This window comes from Rhopalosiphum maidis, chromosome 4 (assembly GCF_003676215.2).
Source record: "Rhopalosiphum maidis isolate BTI-1 chromosome 4, ASM367621v3, whole genome shotgun sequence".
Lineage (NCBI taxonomy): Eukaryota > Metazoa > Arthropoda > Insecta > Hemiptera > Aphididae > Rhopalosiphum > Rhopalosiphum maidis.
Genome location: NC_040880.1, coordinates 21,995,492 through 22,016,853, shown reverse-complemented (window position 1 = coordinate 22,016,853; position 21,362 = coordinate 21,995,492). Strand labels below are relative to the sequence as shown.

The 21,362-nt window shown below is 26.3% G+C and overlaps 1 protein-coding gene across 3 annotated transcripts in view; it reads right to left on the bottom strand.

Annotated features, from left to right (window-relative positions):
* LOC113548813 overlaps nucleotides 1-21,362 on the bottom strand; it is a 162,562-nt gene that overhangs the window by 92,747 nt on the left and 48,453 nt on the right. Inside the window, exon 3 of one of the 3 annotated variants that reach the window (XM_026949888.1) lies at nucleotides 1,300-1,367. The exons of the other annotated variants lie outside the window; for them this stretch is intronic. The gene's annotated coding sequence lies outside the window, so the exon portion shown is untranslated. The remainder of the gene's footprint in view (nucleotides 1-1,299; nucleotides 1,368-21,362) is intronic. 3 annotated transcript variants of the gene reach the window in all.

Below are 21,362 nucleotides of genomic sequence, written 5' to 3'. Positions count from 1 at the left end.
TCTTAAAAATAAAACAAGTGCGAGAAACTTGGTGTATGAACACCCTGCATGTTTAAACAGCCTTCAACATCCCTCCATTTTCTCGTTGAATAAAATTCATTGTTATATTCCAAAGGTAAACACTAAACATTCAACATAATCCACATTACTCGTTCGATTGTATTAACTATAATAAAATTAATTTTTTTGTACGATAACATTGAAACTCTTAGCGTTGTTAAATGTGTTTGCAGGTGCTTTTGAAATATTCTTTACGGAGAATAAAAAATATATGTACATGTTTGTACATCGAACAGTATAAACGTAATTACTATTTATAGAGCTTTTGCAGTTGTGCAGACTATAAACTGTCTATTACTATTTAAAATCGGTATATACAACATAATCTTCATCGCTCCGATAACTCGAAGCGCTTAAACATGTTGTTTAACAATTAAGAAAACAAAAGTTTTGACGAACTATTGTAGACGATCTGTTTCAGATAGATGATAAACACACACAAAACTATTGCGATTAACCGAATTCTTACACTGCTGAGTGATGGGTTATCAAAAAGAAGAGTTAATTGTTTATTCGTATCAATCATATGACATATTACGCGACTACGGGCAATGTCCAATAGTAAATATATTGTGTTTTTTAATTTTGCCATATTCTTTACTAAATTAAAACTTACTATAATTCAAGTCGAATGTCGAAAGTCGAATGACTCGATGGGTCACGGACATTATCTCTAAACAAAATATTGCAGTCGTGGTGTGTGTGTTTATGCTAAAACCGAAAATGTACATACCCAGCCTATATTATATTATAAACATTTATTATGTTGTGTTTACTCGAATTCTGTTGAATAGTAGGTAAACCCCGACTTCCGTGTCATTAAATTTGGAAAATAAGAGAGTAAAACAAAAAAGGTCATTTTTAAATGTTCCAAGCATTAATTTTGGATTCAAAAACATTTTAAAAGTTGAATTATTAATTCCCTTTAATTATTCAAATAGTGTGAGTATATAGTTTGCACTTCAGCAGACACTCGTCGTAGGAATTAAAATGTATTGTTGATGGGAATATGCAATACTGTAATATTTATCATCCCACTCAGTATTATGTCCGTGCAGGTACAACGATTAATGATCAATTATAATATATATTGAAAGAACAATATATTAATATCTAAGTATATATTTATTGAAGTGCGTAATAAAATATGATTTTAAATAAAACTGTAGAAATAATAATTAATTTTAGTCAGAGTAATTAATAGTTATCAACAAACGATTTACTTATCGGAAATCATACATTTTCAGCAGTTTATTTGAGTTTGATTGATTGCAGTAATTCAATTATAGGCGTGAAGTCAGTGGCCGCTATATTATAAAAAAAAAAAAAAAATTAAGAAAAATTTTAACCAGGCCAAATACGATGTAAATACTGATACGGTTTAATGCAACAGTTTCACAAATAGTTAATAGTTACCTATTATATTGTTTATAAATTGTACATATTGAACTTAAAATTTAACCATTACCGATTATAACTATTATAAAGTTTTATAAAATACATGCAGTCATCCATTTAGGACATATTATAATCTGCAATTATACAAGGTGATCCATTTAATATAAGATACTCATTGTTTCAAAAAATATTAAAGTTTTTAAATATATTTTTTACATACATTTAAGTCGTTAAAGAGCGGGTTTTTAAATAAAATATATATATTAATTTAATATTTTTTTATCGTTATGGGTTTTCAATGACAATATTCATTTTTAATTCTTTATTCAAAGTTGGAATACTTTTTAGAATATTTCGATATAATATATAAAGTTGTATACAGTTTTAGACGAGTTCATGAGTAATAACTGATAGGTAAATACACTATATTACTATAATAATATACAGGTTTTATGAGTGATTTTTAGGGGTACAGAGATATTCAGCAACATTTTGACCCTCTACTTCATTTAACTATACTTAAAATACATAACTAAGACTAATAAGCTAATTGTCCGAAATTTGATTTTTATAGAAAAAATTTCCAAAATAATATTCTGCTTCGGTTAAATCTGAAATTGAATGTATATCTTGTCATTAAAAAGAATAAAAAACTTAAAAAAGATATACCAATAAAAAATAAAAAAAATTCAAAAACACTGTTTTATAACTAATTAAAAATAACGCAAAAGAAATATTTTCAAAAAAGTATTTGATTTCTGAAATAATACGAGTGTTGTGCGCGTTAAATGGTCACTGCATGTACGTATATAATGATGAATAAATTGTATATGTTAACTTTTTTCCTCTCTACCCATATACTTGATTATACCAATTATATATTATTATATCGTAATATTTTATTTAGTTCGCGTAATTTATAAAACCATATTATATACTATATTGTGAAATACTAGAGGTTAAACGAACCTACGACACCGATGTACCCAAAATCTCTACCCCGAGCATGATTGTAATTTTATTATAGCGATATATTCATAAAATATCGCACGTATGATATAATAGGGAAAACAGACCACACGCGTAGGTTGTGGTGTATACAAAGACAAATAAACATAGTAATATTGTTGATTTTCTTTGTTTATGTTCGTGAACAAATATGTATGACCATTTTGTTCTTTGTGCGTTTATGTTAGCGAACAAATATTTATATGAATTATATATATATATATATATATATATATATATATAATATTGCACATTATATAAGGTCGTATAATATATTCTGGAAATACAAAACATATCATACATATTTGTTCTGTTTCTTCAAGTTGTGGAGCAAAGAGTTCTTAAAAACAGAAAAGTTTTAGCAATTCCCAACCCCCGATCACAGACACACGGGTAGGTATGCCAAAGTAATATAATAATAACAAAACCAACAAGCCCGCAGACCTCATGGCATAATCAAAAACTAGGGATAATAATTTATGTATATATTATAATACAAGAGTAAATATTAAGACGATTCAATATGAATTAGTTCAGACAACGCGATAGTTCAACCGATAAGAGCGCACCGTATTCTAAAAACTGAAGCGAGAGTATATTGTTATCTTCTATAGTTGTTTTGAACATTTAAAGGGTAAAGGATTTGAGCGAATCTGGCAATATAATAACAGGTAGTCTGATGAGTTATTTTGGGGTTCAGATAAGATTTATTAATTTTAACATCCACTTAAGAAACGTTTGAAAAATATCGTATATGTCTAAATGTTATCCAAATTTAAAACAGCTACGTTTGCGTTTATTTTATGCCATTTACTTGTAATAATATACAATAATAATTTGATTAAAACCAAGCAACCGAGTATTATAAACTAGTATTTCAGTTTAAAATAGGAAATTACTAATTTTTGTAAAATTAACGCAGAAGCTTGATTTTGACCAATTTAATCCAGACTTAAAATAAAATATCATAACAATAGTAATATATAATATTATATTAAATATAATAATCATTGATTTTTGATACTGCGCTCATTTTTTAATTAACACGATGAATACACATCGATTACACATAATATATCATATAATGTACATATACCGATGTATACTGTAACTGTATAGATAATATATACAAAGTATAAGTATAAGTATATAAGTCAACAATTAAGTTCCACTAAGGTATAGAACAGTAACAGTTTAATATAATATTTGAAATTTCTAGACATTACCGGTTGAAACATTCTTATGAATCATCACCGTTTTTATTTTTATTTTTTGTCAACGTTTTCCAAATTAATTTACTGCGAATTCAAGCTCGGAAAACATATTAATTTCACTTCCGTAATTTTTTCGCTAATGATTTTTCATTCAATTGGATTTACAATTATACGAGTTGTGTTTGTTGGTTTCGGAAAATATAATTATTAGGCGCAGTAAATATATGTTCTGTAACTATCACGCTGTACGTAATTTAATTGAAAGTTATTTTGGAGAAATATTCTTGAAGCACAAAATTATTAAGTCCGAAAAATAATATTTCATCGCACTATTATATTTGGATTTATATTTATAAAAACATTTTAAAATGAAATAATTAACAAACTTTTTTGGTACTAAATAGTATATACACTACTTTTTAAATCACAATTGTTTGATTTTAGTAATAATATGACTCATATACATGGTTAATAAATTTAGGTATATAAATATAATAACAAATTAATAATGATTTACTCAAGATACATAACTATCTTCAAATATAAATTTAAGTGTATGCCTCACAACGTTTACAACAATAAACAATAATATTTGTTTCAGATCAATTGTTTATAGTGCATATTTTTATTATATAATAACATGATTATAGTAAATTATTAAACCAAAAATAATAACTAATAAAAATATTAATAGTTTCAAAATAAATTAGCTATAAAATAATACTATACATTTTTAAAAGTAATTGTTTTATTTTGTCTGTATTACTTGATAGTTGATACGTAAATATTAAAGATAATAATTATTAAAATATTAAAATATATAAAGGAAAAGTAAAGTTTGTATTTTAAAGATCTTATTTCATAATAATTATTAAATTTTACAAAGTGATAAAAGTTCTTTTCAGATATTAATATACGAGTGTTTATAAACACAAAGTATAAAATAGTCATAGTTAAATGATAGAAAATCTTTACCATGCGACAGAAAAGTGATTAATTTACCGATATTAACACTGAGTTTAATGTAAATAATTGAATCAAATAACTTATTAAAAATAATAAAGTAAATATCGTTCAACATACAAAATCCCTAAAAGAATTCGAGTATTAAATATTAAAAGTCGAGTGAAAATAAATAAAAACTGTGTTAAGCCACTTTAACAATAACAAATTCATGAAATTCTAAAAAAAAAAAACATTTTTACTATTCACAAAATGTTAATAAAGAGAACAATATATAATTCATGAGAAATTTAAAAAAATAATAATAATATTTTACCTATAATAAATTAAATTTAGGTTTTGTAACAATTAGAATGTGTTCATAGAAAATTATTTTCGTACGTACAAAACGCATGCAATATCTTATATATTTTGTACATATTATGTTTTTATTTTACAGATTAATTTCCTATCTAATCTAATACGGCATTATTTTTTTTATTATAAACGTCTGTATAATGGAAAACTCAAACTTTTTAAAGTTTTAGTTTTATCCAAATGTTTAAACATTTTTATTGTTATTGTAATGACCGTATTTGTAATTATATAATAAATCTAAAGATTCTATTTGAAACACATTTTCAGGTTATCTATAAAGACAGTTGTGGACCACACTCGAAATAGAAAACATTTTAAATCTCGAACAATTGAATAGTTACTTTAAAACAGATCACTAGTTTATTATTTACAAAAATTAAAAATGTAGATGACGTGAAATATTCCATCAAATCATAACATTATTTGTTTAAATTAGTATAAAACTACAGTAATTTTTAAGTGTTTAACAATAATTGTGCTCTGTACACTATACTCGGAGAGCAAAGTTCTTGAGTAAATAAAATTTAAAGCATAAAATAAAGTGTCACCATTAAACTACCATAAAAAATAAATAAGATACATACCTATTCGTTATGTTCATAAAATGTAATGCAAGTATATAATGTGTTATTATGTCTTGACCTACTTAAAAATAAAAGCAAACAATGTTTACTAAGAAGCGGAAACGAGTGCCTTGCGTTAAAAAATAACATTACCCAGCTGTATGTAGGTTTATTATATTATTATGATGTAAACTGTTGTACAGCCTTTATGGACGCGAATCCTGAATGGTGGGCAACAGCGATAGTAAAAATACGATGGCCGACCGTGAGCGCTGCAAAGATTCGCAATACACAACAGCGTAAAATATTATCGATACTTTATTAATACGTATAACATAGATAAGTGATGATGTATTTAACGTAAGACACTTATTATTTCAGAAAACACTAAGTTTGGAAAATACTTCTTTTACATAATTTTAAGTCGGTACATTTATATATATATAAAAAAAAAAAAAATTAATAGAAATATTGTTTTGCCGTCAAAATCGCTATTATTATTTATTTTAAAATGTATCTTTCGTTTTGTTGTAATTTCGCTTAAAATTCCAGAAGAATTTATGAGATAAAATGAAACATCTCGTCTCGGTTACGATCCCAGTGACTTGAAAGATCACGTATCAAATAGTTTTTGGTTTGCGTTTGTTTTCTAATTACTGTTGAATCGTCCGGATTCCTACATCTGACTTATAAAGGAACCACGTTCATAATAAATAATACGGTTCTAAACTCGTATTATAAACAAGTTTTCGAAAAAACGCGATTCGTTTTTATGTTACAATTCAAAAATGAATAATTGTAAATACTATAAATTTTCACCAAATATTTATACGAGTTTGTTTTAGACATGATATAATCTTGAAATATACTTTATTTATTTTATTTTTGGCATTTAAAAATGTTTGGTTTTTTTTTTTTTATTTATTTTTGTGTATGGTCAATTATATTTGTTTATTTGTCAGTAAAATAGCTTGAAAATATAATGCGAGATTCCTTACAAATTGTGTTCATAAATATTAAGTCACATTTTTTTTTTATAAATAAGTGTTTAAAGTTTTATCAAATTCATTGTGACCCCACAAGAATTTGTAAATTATTTTATGGCTGAATAAAATCTAAATAATTTATAATTTTAACACCAAAAATTTTTGTTAAAGTAATATAATACAAGATTCTACATAAGTTTTTTTTAACTGAAATTTGAAAATTGTTGGATATACGCATTTGGCGAATTGAATACTATAAAAATAGTAAATCCAAATAATAGTAAAACAATTAAACTAATAGGATTAGATATTTTATATTGATATTTTTTCGGATATTGAAATGAAGCTTTATAATCCTCCAGCGACAATGTAAAAACTAAATAATTGTTATACTAAAATGACAACAAATATATAGACTTCATACTAAAATTTCATATAATAAATGTGTCCGCAAACATAATAAATAAAATTAATAAAATACAAGAACCGCAATAATAATTATATCAGCGTTAAAATAAATTGGCAATCAATTATTTAATAAAATCATCATATCTATTAGACTCTGTCATGAACATGATAGAAATACAGGAAGAAAATGTTGAAAAGAAACAAATTTAATCAATCGTAATTATCCATTATATGTCGTAATAATAATTGTAGACTACATAATAATACTCATTGACATTATTATAAAATATATTAAGAATAAATGCAGAATATACGTTTTGAATATTACATCAATCTAAACATATAATATTGACGTTAAAAAAATTGTTCAAACCTCAGATGAACCCATTTAAAAATATAATTTTTTTTATAGTTGATCTACAATTCTATATTTTAATTAAATAACATTTGACTTTTTAAAATACAGAATAAAAAAGGTATAAAAAGAAATAAACTAACTGTGACATCATAAGAATATTCAATATGCTAGAAAATATACGTTTGTTTAAATGCCACTATGAGTATAATATTTACTATTACCTAGCTAACTTTAAAAATTCTAAAAATCATTTATAATTTATACACTATCCAAGATCGTTAAAAAATATTTTAATACAATTATAAAATACGTTCTACTATAAAAACTTCATTGAAAATACCTATATGGCGTCCGAAGTATCAGAAAAAGTAACAATATGATCACCAAATGTTATTCTGTTCGTTGAATTATTTTTTAGAAATTTAAATTATTGTAAGAGGCCTTGTGAGTCTACATTACTGTGTTTACTCTGTCTACACTCAAAACTGATCCTACCTAGAATAATTTCTAACTATTTTTAAAATGGAATTTTAGAAAAAAATAAAAATTTATCGTTGTGTACGAACATATATACATATTATTAGTATAGTCAGCTATCGAGTTTTGAATCACGAAGTATAGAGACTATCACATAACAGTAATCTATACATTTTTTATTTGATTTATTATAGGCATAATAACTTACCTTATTAATAAATCATAATACTTTGTATTACTATGTTTCAACTCGTACTCTGCTACTCCTGTGATGTAATATACTACTCTTAAGAATAGATTTGCTCAGGTGGTAGTGTACTGTATAATTTTATTACTATTTCAATGGTTTAATAAACTTTGTATAAGTATTCGAACGTGTTAGTTTATGAACGCAGGTCATAAGTGTCTAGGGCCTGTAAAATATAACTTAGAAAACTTTATTTGTATCGATCCAACAACCCGGTTTTTAAGATCGATTCGTGTAGTGGAAATGGCTAACCAACTACTCTTTAACTAGATATGATTGAGTTTAAATATCGACAACCACCGGGTTTGAAAGAAATAAGGTGTGTTGTAATACACACAGCGCAATTGCAATAATACAACCTAATTCCTAATAGACTATTTTTGCGGGATATAAATAAAGATAACAAAGTATTCATAGATTTTTAATGTTGTAAATAATGTACATATGTATATATATCTTTAAAGAGTAATATAGATTATAATAGTAAATTACTTTGCGGCAGTCTGTGACCGTGAAAACTAAAATATTAAATTTAAATCCTTTCATACTGTCAAAGTAATTGCATCAAAATTTAAATAATACGTAATTTAATGTTTATAATATGCCGTGTGCATAAGTGATAAGTTTATTGTGCACACCACACATGCGTGCAATATTGTATACAAACTACCCCCGTTAACATAACCAGATTACGTTACCGGCTACCTGTTTTACATTATTATAGTAGGTATAGTTTATATTACCGGTCGTGAGGTCTGTGTGGTGTAGCCGACCGTGTATACGAGTATATTATAACGTGTGCGGCCGAATAAATCCACTGTATATTATAGGTACGAGTCAGCTTCACGGTTGTAAAAATCATCGCCAACGGTATAGGTAAATATATTATACAACAATATATACACCTAATCATACTTCAATGAACATCATCTCGCTTATTGTATCGCGTATCTGTCCCACACACCTCTGTTATAAGCGTATACACTGCACAATATACCACGATCACGAAGGGTTACAGCCCTTGCACGTTGTAAACATGTATAACTATGGTTGTACCGAGTGATTATTTCGACGGGATTCGATCGATATTTCGAGAAACATTTCTTCTGATATCATTTTACCACTTAACGTAGCTAAACTAAAACGAATCATACCGCTTTACGAAATTCAAGACAGACAAAAAACAATTAAAATTTGGGTATTAACTAAATGTTGTAATATTCAAGAGGTAAAATTAATAGATTAAAATGTATATAATATATAGGTTGTTTCAAAAAAAAATATTTACCATAAAATCTACGATGACAGTATAGAAGACGAAAAAAAATATAATATATATATGCACAAGACAATGCTTAAGAATAACCATTATTTTTTTAGCAAGACATTAATACTTTTACCTACCCCGCCTACCGATTTTGTACAATTAAGTACTCAGATTAGTAACCCGTCCTTAGTCCTGAAAAAATGGTGTAGGGAAATATTATCCGTAATTCTTATATCAGTTTTTATAGGTCACGACCATAACTTTTAGAATAAATGTTTTTCATTAACTTGATGTCTGCAATTAATATATTGATACTTGAACAATTTATCCACAACTAGTGTGGAGCTGTGTATTTATCTATGAATATTAAAAACTGAAATGATCTATCCTAACCCGAAGTACAGACGAGTGTGGTCGTTTTACATATTATCACTTATGTAGGTATAGTATGTAGAGTACGACGGACGGTTGAATATAAACGATCACGTTCCTACAATAACGTTATTTATTTAATGTAATAGACGGGTAAATAAAATATTAACATTTATGAAAAATCTTAAATAATGTATGCACAAAACATGATGGCGAAATGTTTAGCCTTTAGGCATTTTTATAAAACGATTTTGTAGCCTTATAAAATATGTTTCCTTTCGTATTTAATGTTTAGCAAATTGAAAAACTGCTGGACTGTGATTAAAAATAATGCATGACGGAAAACCCGGTGACCTGTCAGGGATTTATGTATAAAAAACGGAAGGTTATATGCGGACGCATGCCATCACTGCTACAGTCTACTGAGTCAAATACCTACTGAAATACATAATATTATAATGCAACTTTGAAATTTACTATGATCAATAATATTATAAAAACGACAAAAAAAATTAACATTTTCATTATACTTTCTTGAACTAGAAAATTATCACCGTACTTCAGCTGTTTGCTAATAATTATAAATAAAATAATCTATAATTATTGTTTTACACGAAATTATTTTCAACTCTTGTATTAAATGTAAACTTATTATTAAATTACTCTTGTATTTTAACTATAAAAAGACGAAGTCTATTTTTCATATTTAAAGACGGATACCTATTATATAGGCTCATAAATCATAATAGTTTTAAAGTAACAATAAATCTTTTGTTTTGTATATTGTTTACAACATAGGTACGAAGGTATTGGACGTATTTTGTACTTGGTACTTTATCAGTATAAATAGAAAGTGATTAACCATTTGATGAAACACTTTAATATTTATAAACATTTTACAAAGTCTTCGGAAATTTATCTCCGAGCAAAAGACTTCATATTTTTGCTCTAATTGAAAGAAGAAAATCCGTTTGTTTCAGGAAGTATAAATCATTTGTTGTATACTCCTTTATTTTATACAACGACCTATATGTAGGTAAAAAATAATTTACGATCCGAATAAATTTCGATTTCCGATTTCTGTTTCCACCACTATGTATACACTATAATATTATGTATAGTCATCATAAAATGTTATAATACATTGGCATTATGTTCCACGAACATGTTTTACGTACGAGAACCATAAATAATAATATATAACAAATTGATAAACAATGATTTTCTTTGTATAGATACTGTCATTGTGTTATATTTTTAATGTATTGTATTCTTTAAAAATTATTTTAAAGCTTTTTAAGCATTTTATTATTTTAAACAATTCTCAGAAATGTGTATGTATATGATTTAATTAAAAATCAAAAATAGATCTCATATTTTATTAATAAAAATTTTGTGCGTTTATCAATCTGCAACAATTCACAAAAAAACATATTAAAATCCCGACAAAATTCAATATTTCTATAATCGCATTATTAGATTTTATTCGTGGACGAGAGAAAACTATATATGTTTGTTTTGTCGTTTATTTTGTTTCTTTCGCTTTGAGCGTGAGCAACGCTTTTTGATGGTAGTAGAATATTTCTAAAAGCTACACTTCTAAAATTTTAAAATGTATTTCTTTTTACCTAACATTCACAGTAGTTTCCGTAGAATCGTGAGACACATCATGAAAAATTAATAAATACTAAAACGAACTCGTCCATTATTTTGTGAAGCGATTCTCACTCAAAATAGTTTTCAATTTTTTGATTGACGCTTAAAAATAAAATTTATAACTATATCTCCAATATAAAATACTCAATTCCATCAGTTCGTCAATTTTGTTTTTTTTTTATATAAAAAATATTCTGTAATTGTATTTAGTATTATATTCGATTATAGCAAACGTTGACATATTATTATAATTATATATATATTATGACAATATGTTTGAAATTTCGAATATACGTGGAGTTTCTTAGGTGCCTTGATACATATATGTTATACAATTATTTTATCGTGATATAACGATGTTACAAACAATAAATTCGTATGCAGTGGTACTCTACCAGTAACTCGTATATATGTCTATGTCGGTCGAATTAAAAACGAATTGTTTATTCTATTTTACAACTTTACAAACCATTATTGGATAAATACAAAAATAAATATTATTTAAAAACAGACCATTAGCGAAAATAAGTTCAGAGGCAAAAAATATACTCATCGTTGCAATAATAACAAGAATGATATAGTGGTAGGTACGCGTAAATATTCTGCAAACGTAAACAGTATTACAACAATAAGTATAGGTACAAAAAGTAGTAACCGCAGACAACCGAGATTATTATTATCATCGCTAAAGAACGTACAAACAACAAAACAAAGAAGATTCAATGGGTAAACTTTTTATGCTTGTGTTACAAATATATATTATTTGTTTTGCTATTTTATTTAACTTCAGATGTAGGTGGCGGCATCACGAGAATCTGTTAACGATCCGAATATATTATTATAATAATGTGAACATTATAGATATCTATGTACGTATTATTATACTACACCCATGAACCATATCAAAAACGAATTGTCGACTTTGCCCGATAACTTTCTCCGCAATATAAATATCGTAAGCACATGAACGATCTTGTGTGTACATAAACATATTTTTAACTTCTTTGAGGCGTCCGAACTAAATATACACTTGACCGTTCGATAATAATAATATGACCACACAAAGTCATTGACTGGCGGTGTAATGGTGGTGGATCTACCACCACAAGTCCAACTAGGAAGGTACTAGGAAATACTAGCTCTCTCAAAATTCCAAGCCATAGTTCTTGATTTTAAAATGGTAATTCGATTTTCATAAACATGGTTTTTCCCGATTGTTTAAATTCATTATAAGTATTTATTATGAGAATTATTATTTTTGATGAAGATGGTTCTAATCGGTGCTATTCTATAAGACTATAACTCTCTAAGGAAGGATATAAAGGCAATCCATCATGCCTTATGCAATAGAACTTTTTAGCGTATGCAAAGTAAATTAACATTAGTGTGTGTACACTACAAACCGTGCCTACGACCTGTACCAGTTCTCGTAAACGCATGCACATAATATCAAAACGTTAAAAAATACGGCTTTACATACCAAATCACTTTTTGAACAGAAATACGTTTCTGCTGTTGCAAAATTGTGAGACTCTGACATGGCTGATTTTAATTTTGTAAAAACTTTAAAGTTGTATAGAAAATATCTTCTCGAATTTTCACAAATATGAATTTTATAATAATAAAATTTTATCATTTAAACAATAATTTCATACCCAAAGTCTTTAATTAATATTTTAAAAAATGCTCCAATTAAGATCTAGAATAAATATCAGGTGATTTTGAGGTTTTCATATAATTGAAATCGAACTGGGCAAAGTCTAATAATCTTATCCCAGCGGAAAGTCTAAAAATGATATTTCTGCGACAGATTAAAACCACTTTAAAATAGTTTGATAATAATAATAACTTCTACAAGGAATACTGATAATTAAATTACTCCTGGGGAATACCACACAAAAGGGCGTTTTTCTAATCTTGTAAAAATTAATCATAATAAATTTCAATAAGTTTTTGAATACGAAAGCGTGACATTTGAAAAACCAAAAATTGGTTAAAAACTATAAATATATATTCCACTGATTCGTATTTTTAATATCTAACAAAATATTGCAAATAACATAAAACCAATCATTTTTAGAAAAATACAGTTATATACTTACTATAGTACGAAAATAAGAAAAATAGTTTAGAAATAAGACATAATGGAACCTACAAGATATATATTTATTTTTACTTTTTGTAATAATATATTGTATTAGTATTTATAGTATCAATATATGTATTTGTAATATGAAAGAAAAAATATGAAAAATAAATAATAATCCCTTAATTTCATACCTGACTTAAATATTTTTAAAGGAGTCTGGTATGAGTATTGCATGTTGTGTCTGATTGATTCATATAACAACGCCAACAATATTTTTATTTTGAAAAATAAATACAGACAGCAAATTTTTTTTTTGTTTTGTTTTTTTTTTTAGAATAAATTAATCGAAATATAATCGTGAAAAATTTCCCACAATTTTTGGAACCACTCCTTTCCCCCCACCACACACTACACACACACACAACACCACAATACACTAAAAAAAAAGATCGTGGTCGAATTATGTTCACGAATTTTAAAACCAGATTTTGTTATAAACGTTTAGTCGACCGGATAATTTTAAGTGCGCAATGCAATCTTTCAGCAGTATCACCACAACTTGAGTAGGTTGAAACAAAGTCTTCCGTCGGGATAGATACGAGATAAATTATTTCGCGTGACGGCGGACGGTTGGCAAAGAGCTATTACCGCGGTCCGAAATAATTTGTACAGTGATTTAGACAACAACAGGACGGACGGTGTACACAACAATCAGAGATCGCCAAGATATACGCGAATAACTGACACGAAAATGGTATTATTTTACGAAGCCACGGAGGGCACGACTAACGAGAGTCGACGAATTTACCGATTATCACGTGAAATTTTGTCTAAAATAATAATTTATATTTTTTTTTTATCGTGTCTGCCAACATTTCGAAATACATATTCATCCGGATTAAAAAATAAGCTGAAAAAACAAAATAAAAATAACGATCGTCATTCAAAACTTATGTGTAATTTTGATATCATATAATACAAGACGTTGTAATATAATACTTATTTTACACGTACGATATGCATCTGATAATACACACGTTATTATCAAAACTGGATGTGATTGTTGATTTAGATTTTAGACAAATGTTTTTTTTACGTTTAATCGAATATCAATAATATTAATAACATTATATGAATACTGTGAATACACAAATATACGATTTAAAAAATATAATATGTAAAAAAGAATTTAATTTAAAACAATATTGATAATTTGAATTTAGTCTAATTGTATTTAAAATATTTAAGTAATTATTTTAGTGCTCTTTATGAAATGCTTGATAATAGTTGTATAGAAATTTATAAAATATTCATTGATAGCTGCGGGTATAGCATCTATACCCAGAATTCAACAATAAATATGTTTTAAAGGCTACTTTAATCCATAAATAGTAAACTCATAAGTAAAAAATAAAATGATAATCTCATTTTATTATTTACCATAAATGTCTTATCTTCGGGTTAGATAATGTTCGTTTACCGGCCACCATATTTTAATAACCACTTATTATATACCCTAAACTACAACGTGTTATTGATTGTTCGATTGTTATTCATTAATTACGATTAACAAATAGATTTCCCAGCCCTACTACTTAATAAATACATATTAGAGGTGACAAATAACAATTTAATAAGTTTTTATTATTACGCTGTTATATTCAACGCCCGAGTGAATAATAATCATGTTATGGCCACAAATCCATCAACCATAGAAATAACAATAAAAAAATATGTATAACATTTTCGTTGGCAATGTCCTGTAAAGCAAAAACTTTTCAAACCATTTATTATAATAATTTTGAATTGCATGCAACGTGCAATCACATATAGTGGATAGTGGTTTCTAATGCATTTATCATATTATACAGAGTGATTTGTGAAGCTTGCTTATAGTTTAATCTAATTTTTTCATTCGATAATGCATTTGATCAAATTCTAATTTTTAAAATTTTTGAGATTATTTGTTTTACCTAAAGAGTTCTGTTTTTCTAATGAGTACCTCTTTATTTCACTGTAAATTATTTAGCGATTCATTTTTTTGAATATGTTTATGTCTGTAATTAAAAATTTAAACAAGTAATTTTTCAGTTAACGAAATGTTTATACTAAGGATAATAATCCTTAAAAATTGTTTTGCAAAAATACAAAATAGTTATAATATTGATTTTGGTATTTATTATACCTTGATAATTCTTATGAATTAATAGATAGTTGATGGATTAATATCAATAACTAAAAGTTTTAAATCCCCACGACCTCCATTAGTATAGAACTGTTATCCTTAATACATAAAATCAAATAACTCAAACTACTTATTCAAATTTTAATTTTGATACCTCAACATTTTCAGAAAAAATATTCATGAAATAATTTGTTGTAAAAAATTGAAGTTTTCATTTGAAAAAAAAATATAAATTAGAATTTCCACATAACATTCCTTAAGTTGTACAAAAAAATCTTATTTGAAAATATGATCTTAAAATATATTTAAAAATTTAAAAATTCAAATTTTGAATACTACATTATATTAAAGAATAAAAGGGGAGAGGGATGAGCATACTTGATAAATCACTCTGTATATGTACAATATGTACAGCAGTCAAACGTGGACCCTTTCGAATAATTTTACGGTTTTGAAATGTAATTTTTATTTTAATTACGTTATGGCTATACAAAACACTATTAATAATGTATATACACATGCATAATATATAATACAAAACTTGCGCATCCAACACGTTCGTTGACATTTGAAAAGCTTTTATATGATTTGTACTGTATACAGTCATCGTGTGTCGCTGCTGCAGATAAATACACGATGCATATGATATCGGTTTGGGTGATAGCAGGAGGTGAGGTGATTTGCATAGCGTAACTGTCCATGGATCGGTGAATAGAAAAAAAGGACGCAATATGATTACCGTACCCATTCTCCCTAAAAAAATTATCCAACACACCTGGACCTGGGTGAAAACTTTACGTCACCACACACGGCAACATACTATTATCGCTACGTTCGTTTTTCCCTGATGAAATAAATTATTATGATAAACAATCTCAAATAGGTGAGGCGGTAAGGGTAGTATTAAATATATATTGCACGTTGAAACGTGCTGATTTATTTATGGCACTAAAGCGATTTTCAAACAATTTATTCTTTCGCGTCTTTTGAACACACATAATATTTATAAGTTATAACAGAGCACGCGTATCTTGTGGCAGTCACACGCTTTCGTGTATAAAACAAAAAACGAATATTTTGTGGTCGAATCGAATGTATGTTTTTCAAACAAATTTCAGTAAAATGTAGAAAATAAAGTATAATAAATTACTTACAATTAAACAGTAAATATTTCGGTACCAGTGTAGTAATAATATTACTATATCAGCATTCACTTGGTTTCAAATTTACAACAATCATGTATATTGTGCACCAAGATGACCCGATAATGACCCGATAACTCAAAACCCGGTAGGTACTATATTATAATATATTATAGTATTCATTTCATATTACTGTAGTGTATAGTGTATAAATATAAAATAATATTATACATTATATTATTACATTTTACTTTACATTTTTATCATAACTTGTTGCACGGCCAATGTATTGCCAACATAAGTGAAAATAAAAATAAGATCAATATACATTCAATATTACATTTACACTCTTCGTAAATAATAATTTATTGTCTACATACATTTCTTAGTTTAGAGTTTTGTTATACCTATGTCACTAATGTTAACATTATTATTGTGTATTATACATATATATTAAAATCAATTACTATTGTTACATTATTGTATAGTGCGTGGCAGGGAGGGTGATATCTGTTTTTGAAAACTAATAAAACATAATAAATTATATTTCTGACTTTATTTTATATTTTTTCAAAAAAAATAAAATATGTCTTAAAAAAAGATACGTCATAAGTGAAATAGAGTTTATTTGATTTAAACGTTCTAAAAATGTGACAGTGATTTTAACACGATCGATTATGTTATATTTTACTGCAGCGAAACAGTCAGACTTAAAGACTACTCGAGTCACAAAAACTTAGCTGCACTTGGATTCACTATACCGGGAAGCATTTATGACAATGAAATTAAGTGTTTTATTATACAATCACGATACCATATTATATATTACGCGGTTCGTAAATATCTGTATAGTAAATTATACGGTCCGAGCTGCATACATATATCGTCTGAAAAAAATCTATCAAAAATCGTAAATAGCAAATTCAGTGGATAACTTGGTGCTCAGAAATCACCGGAATATATCAATATTGGTAAGTTGATAAATATCATCTCATCCTCCATTAATCTTACAAGTACATAGTTAAAAATAATTATTATCATTTTATAACAGAGCTGACTGTAGGAATTCAATTTTTATTATCATCCGGCTTTCACACTCGATCATCACCGTAATTACAATATATGCGATCATTGTTTAAGTTATAAGCAAGAGCACATGCACTTAACGATTGCTACGCAAAACGTCTCGTTTGAAATAAAATAAAAAACACCATCCGGTGTTGTACGTTTTTGAGTGTGAATACAATAAAAAGGGTTTATTCATTTACTATAAATTCAGTCAAGCTGAAATGGACGATGTGTTAAATCATCGTACGTTATATATAGTGTATACACTATATATATAATAATATTATAGCCACATCAATATATCATATAATATATAAATATATTATATAGCAGTGCGATATGGTGTGTTCGTGACGCGTATGTGTCTGAAGAGATTTTTTAAAATAGCCGGTACGTAGAAACTGCTCGGCCGACAAAGGTCTATCGGAAGTATACGAAAAGGGGAAGAAAACAAAATCGGATTCCTCGAAGTTAGGTTAACGCGTATTTCGGAGTGTAGTGTTCCTGTTACCGATTCTAAGCCAAAATAGAAAAAAGTAAATAATCGAAATTCGCATAGTTTTAAAAATAAAAAATGGCAAAAAATAAATTTTATTGCGTCATATTTTTATAAATATTAAAATACCTACACGGGAATAACTATCTACATATATGTAATAAGATGTCCTTTATGTAGATATGCTTTCAAGACAATTCTTGCGTTCTGTGATAATATAGGTAGGTGCATACATTTTTGTTTTACTAAATTACTCAGCTACTACCTGATTGGCATATATTTAAGCTGCCTGTTTGTTTTGGCCTTAATGATAAACGAACAATTTATTTGCTTAAAAGTAATTGTGATTAAAATTTAAATAACAGCCGTATATTAGGTACCTATAGTACATTAATATATATCATTATACCAAATAAAAAACGCATACTATACAGTTTTTTTTTTAAATATTGTTCAACAGTTAACTATTTTCATATCAACAGCGATCTACGAAAAAAGATACTTTCAACTTCTTATCAGTAATTTAAAAAAAAATAAAGTTTATTATATAAATTTATATATATATATACTATGCATGTGTATCTATATTTGCGATTCAGCGATTGAATTAAATAACTAGTTGACATCATTATTACCTCTTCGACGTCATATGCTTGCAAAGATTAAATACAGATTAAAGTGAAAATTGTAGGAATAGCGAAAAAAGTTTTGACGCTTTTGACGCTTTTTTAGGAGAATAAAGAAGAAAAAAAGTACAAAGTTAATTTTAAAAATAAAACGCACATTTCAAACGTATATAACCTAAAACGAATTTAAATCTAACTAAAAGGTAGGAACTTCGCTATTAATTGTATACACAGTAAAGTGTTTTAAACTTTTTATGTTGAAGTACGTTTATTTATTCTTAAAAACCAACAATGTATATTAAAAGGAAATTCGTTTTAAATTGTTTATAATTCATTCTATTTTATTTTAAAATATAGATGTATCGTGGCGAAAATGCGTATATCTAATTTTGTACCAACAAATTAATTCTGTTTTTAATTTATAATATTATATAAATAAAGACAGAGTAGAGAAATTATTTTGTTTAATAAATTAACAAAATATATTTTACGCTCAGTATTTTTTTTAAGTTGGTCAAATACATAATTTATAACTAACTACTAGTCTTTTATGACTGAGTTTGAAATTATCCAGACATCGGTGTTTAAAATGATATGATTTCATAATTATTTTTAAAAAAGTTGTAAATTAAACAATTAAAATAAAATAAAATTCTATTTAAGGACTAATTAACCAAAATAACAATTTAGCTTAAGTATTATATAATAATATCTATAAAATGTGAATAAATAGTATTGAACTTTAGTTGTAAATAGATAAAACTCATAATTTTTACTTTATTTGAAAACCTTATTTAATAGTTATTTAAAATTATGTAAAAATCTAATTTGATATAAAAATATAATTTAAAAAAAATAGGAAGATAAATATGTTATTAATATGATAGTATTAAAATCGCTTAATTATGTTGAATTGGGAAAACTGGTTCAATGAAATTTGATTTTTCAAAAATAATTGAGGCTTCTGATGTAGTTACTTAATAACTTAAATAAATAAATCATATCACTAAATAACCAACGTTAATTTTAGTAGTTAGATCCAAGTTTCACAAATTTAGATTACAAATAAAACATTTTTATGTATTGCATTTATTTTATGAGCTAGCAACTTCTGAGTTTTTAAAACACAATTATTATCGATAATGCTATTTTTTTTCAATAAAATGTATAAGTACAGAAAACAATATACACATAATATAGGCAAGTATATTATAATAATATACAATTATCTTTAGTGCACTCTTGAAGAACCCGATGTCATTTAGTAGTATTATTTACACACAATAATATATTTAAAAAAACGAAATAATAAAGACTCATGAGAATCCAGGACATTAAGTTTATGTCATAAAATCACGAATTGCAGAGATAAACGAAAAATTGTTCCACAACCAGTCGTTATGAAATATATATTAAAAAAAAAAAAAAAAAAATAGGTAAGTATCGATTTAAAAATAAATAAAAATATTTATGAACAAAGGTTAAAATATGACATTATTACCATTTGAAAATTGCATGATTAAATTATAGATTTTTTCTTTGCATTCCTGATTTCATTACTAATTTTCATGAATATATACTGCGACAAATCATTCGAAGTATAAAAGTAATATATTTCAACACTTAGTACAGTTTTTTAAACCATATCTGAAAAATAATGATAGTCAATCCAAATCTGTATAACTATATGTAATGCAATAATCCAAAAAAGCAATCAAATAATTGTAAATTCCGTAGAATTAAAGATGTTTTATCAATAACGAACTCTCGAAAAATTAAATTTGTAAGTAACTTTAACATTTTCTTTAAAAAATTAGATAAAAAAATATTTTATATTGAAAAGCAAAATTATAAAATCGAATAACTATGATGATGACATTTAGCAGCTAATAATATCGTGAAATTGTATTATTTTATTATTGTATTACAAATTTCAGGACACAATTAAAAAAAAAATAAACATTGAATATAGTTGAATAAAAGTTATAAACATGTTTTTATACTCGTAGACGAATAAAACAATATTTTATATGATAAATTAGATATAACACTGCCAAAGTAAACGCAGATTATAATATCATGTTGACATTCTATCAACCACCTAAATATCAAGCGAAAGCCAAAACACAATCTTAAATCGAACTTAAATGTATCTAATTTTCAAAGTATTAAATGATTAACGCGAAATCGTTAGGGTTATTTGATATACCTAAAAAAAAGAAAATAATTATTTTTTATAATCAATTGACTTTTACAAAAAAAAAACACCTTTACTTACTTATTGTGTATCATAAATTTGAGGTTTTGAAGAAAAATCAGACATTGACGTGCAACTTGCAGAAGCGTGCGACAAAATGAATAAGTTGAAATTCGAAATGGCCACACGTCAAGTCGCATAGTTTTCGAATAGAATTTATACTAT